Source organism: Lathyrus oleraceus, chromosome 6, assembly GCF_024323335.1.
Source record: "Lathyrus oleraceus cultivar Zhongwan6 chromosome 6, CAAS_Psat_ZW6_1.0, whole genome shotgun sequence".
Taxonomy (NCBI): domain Eukaryota; kingdom Viridiplantae; phylum Streptophyta; class Magnoliopsida; order Fabales; family Fabaceae; genus Lathyrus; species Lathyrus oleraceus.
The window spans coordinates 379,219,107-379,223,087 of NC_066584.1; the positions used below are offsets into that span (position 1 = coordinate 379,219,107).

The 3,981-nt window shown below is 29.3% G+C and overlaps 1 long non-coding RNA gene across 1 annotated transcript; it reads right to left on the bottom strand.

Annotated features, from left to right (window-relative positions):
• Positions 1-248: 248 nt before the first annotated feature.
• On the bottom strand, positions 249-1,391 carry LOC127093276 (uncharacterized). Its single transcript, XR_007792508.1, has 2 exons — positions 1,036-1,391; positions 249-617 (listed from the first exon to the last, which is right to left on the bottom strand). It is a non-coding gene; the product is annotated as an uncharacterized LOC127093276 (long non-coding RNA).
• Positions 1,392-3,981: the final 2,590 nt, after the last annotated feature.

Sequence of the window (3,981 nt, forward strand, 5' to 3'; positions counted from 1 at the left end):
TAGCGAATACTCGCTGCATGCTCGCTTAGCGACGTGCTAGCGAGCGACTGCGGATTCTGGTTTTGATATCAGTACAATTTCAACCAATTTTATGCCTTATGGCTTTCATTACAGCAATTATATGGTTAATCATTTAAGGTATTCAAGTACACACTAAAATTCACATGACAAACTTAAGATATTTTCATAAATTTAATCATAATGCCATATGCAAATTAAGAACACAAGGCAGTAATAACAATGTAAACCTGTTTGCAATTGAGTTGCGACTTTGAATCGGCAGATCGGATTGAATTGGGCGGAGGTAAACCTTGATGCCGCCGAGTTCCTTCAGGGCTTGCCTCCGTGAGTGTTAGGGTTTGCTTGCTAGGGTTCTCCTCTCTCCGTTTTCGTTCTCTTTTCATTACTGAAGTGCTGGTATTTATAATGCTCTTTTTTGTGACCTAATGGGCTCAGAGTGAAGCCCAGAATTTTCTGTTATCTGTCAGCTTCGCTAGGCGAGCGTGTAGCGAACGTGTAGCGAACAGGCCAGTTTGGGCCATTTTCTGGATTGGGCCATTCGTGAGCTGGGCCTTCGTTCCTTTGAGATCAGTGTCATAAAAATGAGTCGGAGTGCCCTGAAAAAATATCTTGAAATATTAATGGGCAAATTTTGGGGTATGACACCAACTATGAAATTGATTAATTCAATGAGATAAATTTCATCGTCCACTAACAAAAACAAAAGATTAAGAGGAGTACACTCTCACTAAAATCATAAACCCATAAACCTTCACCAACACCAATCCTTCAAGATTACAAAAATGACAATTAATAATATATTGATGATTTTGATTTCTTTCTTATAATAAAATATTAGTGTTCGTAAATCATAAATCAACCAAAAAATATCGATATTATTCGGTTGGACATCATCATTCAAATTTAAATTCAAAATATTATTATTGAGTATGAGTTTATAATAATTATTCTTATTTCACTTGCATAAAAAAACATCATATCCAAAAAAAAAAAGATGGAGTATTAAGGTAGTACTTGTCTATGAAGGCAGAAACAAAAGGAATCATGCATAAGCATAACATGGCAAACCAGTTTAGAGACACCTTTTCTTTTAACTTTCCAATGATTTTCCCTTTTCTTTGCTGGTTCCTAATACATGTCATGTGTTTTTCTGATTTCTATCTTGTATTTCCTTTCCTTTACTCATCACTCTTACTTGGATCACCACCTTCTTCTTCTTCTTCTTTTCTTGTGGCAATAAAGTGATTCAATAAAATACAGACATCAGACAACCGTATCAGAAAGTCATAACCCCATTCTTTTAATCATTAACTTTATTATCACGTTTTTTCCAGTTGTCACTTGTTCATACCAATCACTCTGTTTTTCAATTAATTCATACACCTCTTTTGCATTTCTACCCCCAACAAACTAAATTAATTTTGTCTATATATAATATTTTTTCTATTTTTAAATTTATTTTTTATTTATAGCTAAATAATACTCCCTCTAACATTTATTGTAAAAAAAATATATAATAATTTTATCTAATTATCTTAATAAATTAATTTTAGCTTTTAGTGATTAAAATTTAACATTATAACTTCAAAATGTTGAGTTCCAATAATATTGAAATGCTTATAGAATGATAATTAATAATATTTTAATTATTAAAAAATAAATAGAATAATCTATATTAATATTTTTAAAAATAATCTAGTATGAAAAAATGAATCTAGACTTAAATTTAAAAACTATACTAAAAACAAAACTTAGAAACATTTTGATAGGAACCGTCCCTACTAAAAAAACAACAACATTATTATTATCGATAATTTTGAATGGGTGTAAAAAACACTCTTTTATTTTTTTGTGAGAGGAAAAAAAACAATACATATGGCAATGTGTGTAATGTTTGGCCTTTAACTAAATACTACTATTACAGATTTAAAGAAAGTCACATCTTAAATTTCCATATATGTTAGGCTGGTCCCCAACATAGGTTAGTCCTATAAACAATTCAAAAGATCCAAAGTTGGGAAGATAATAAATGGAGCTCCTGCACCGTCAAAAATTTGTCCTTACAATCATTTTTCTAAAAAATACTAAATGTTCAAATAGAACTTAAAAATGTAGGATTATATCAGAATTATCTCGAATCATTCAAAAAATAAATAAATAAATAAAGACTGAAAAACTTTTATAAGTGGAACTTATTGAATATAACTTTTAAGATACTATACAACACTAAAATCACAATAGATTCCTAACTTGATCTCACTATCAAATTAGATGTTGGGTCCAATCACAATATAGAGTAAACTCGGTCTATCTGAATATTTTTAGATGATCCGTGTAGATTAGTTCAAATTTAATTATGAAAAAACAAATGCAAACTTTTTTTAATTATTATTTAATCATTATAAATATGTTATGAGATTCTATTTAATTATGGATTAACTATAATACATTTTAAATTTTATGCCGGAGTCCGTCTTGTATAGTCTTAAAGACAACTCTATCCATCACATTAATATTATGATTAAGTAGTTAGTTAAGTTTTTAGTTAATTATAGTATTTGTTAAAGAATTTTTTTTGTATTGCTTTGTCACGATTGCTTATATATAAGTGTGAATTAGAAGTCACGCACTCTTTGAAAAAATAAAAATTGAATATTTTATAAGTGCAATGAACCAAATACTTAATGACTTATAGTTTTTGGTGAATATGTAGTTTCTCTCCCTCATTTAGTGGTTGCTATTGACTCGATGTGGATGTTCTCCTCATGACCCATCATACACTACTTGTATGTTAAATCCTAACTTAACGAGAATCTCTCAATTACACTACAATACAATTGATATCAGGAGTCCATCTTATTTTATATTTATGCTCTTTCATTGAGGACAACATATATTTTAAGTATGGGGGAGAGAACCATTTATTTGTTTTGTTTTCTTTGTTTTGTTTAGTTTTTCTCTGTTTTGATTTTTGTTTGCTTTCTTAAATAAATAAAAAATTGCATGCTTTTTCCTTTGGTTTTTGAGTTACAATTATGAGTATTTTCCATAGTTCTCTTGACTAAAGTCTTGTGGTGTGATGTGAAAATTTTTTGTACATTTTTAGTATGATAGGTAGGAATAAACTCTAAATTGTACATCATTTGTGGTAGATCAATTAACCTTGTGAGATTTTGAGCCTTTTAATGGATAATATTCAAAAATCCATCTCTTTTTTTCTTGTGTGATTTCACTCATGTCTGATAGTCTCTAGAACTTTAATTGACTCTTGTTGAAACTTTTTGTTTACTTATACACATTGGTATGATAAAGACAACTTATTTTTGTTTTGTTTATTTTTTTAGTCATTAGCCAAAAAGCCAACCCTGAATAATATCATCCCTTGTCTGACACCCTTTGAGCCTATTATCCTTTTTTTTGTTTAAAACTCATTACAAACCGAGAAGTGAAAAACAATGTTATCATCCTATTCAAATGGTTGAAAGAGTCTTGTTTGGAGTTGTGTGGGGTTGAATAATTATGTTTGTAATATTTTAGAAGTTAACAAAAAAAAGAAAATAAAAATAAAAAAATAAAATGAAAAATGAAAAAAATAGAAGGATGTCAATACATGTCATTACATACTCTTTCTGGAAAAAAAAAAGAGAAAGGAGAAGAGAAAACAGTTTCTATAGAGTTGTTGAAGTGAATGAAATATTTTGTAAATTCAACTCCCGCAGTTTCTTTCAAATCTCTTTTGTCTCTTTGAATTTTAGCCTAGTACCCCCTTAGGATTTATCTCACCCTTATCTTGACCACGTTACAATTAAATAAAAATCATTTTGTTCTTTGTGTGCATATATTTAAATTATGGATGTTAGAGTCCTTTCAAGATTATGGTAGTACTTTCTTTCATGATGTGCTCTGAGTGTAAACAATCTACCTAAACACTTGAGAGTTGAGTGAATTTTATCTTGTGAG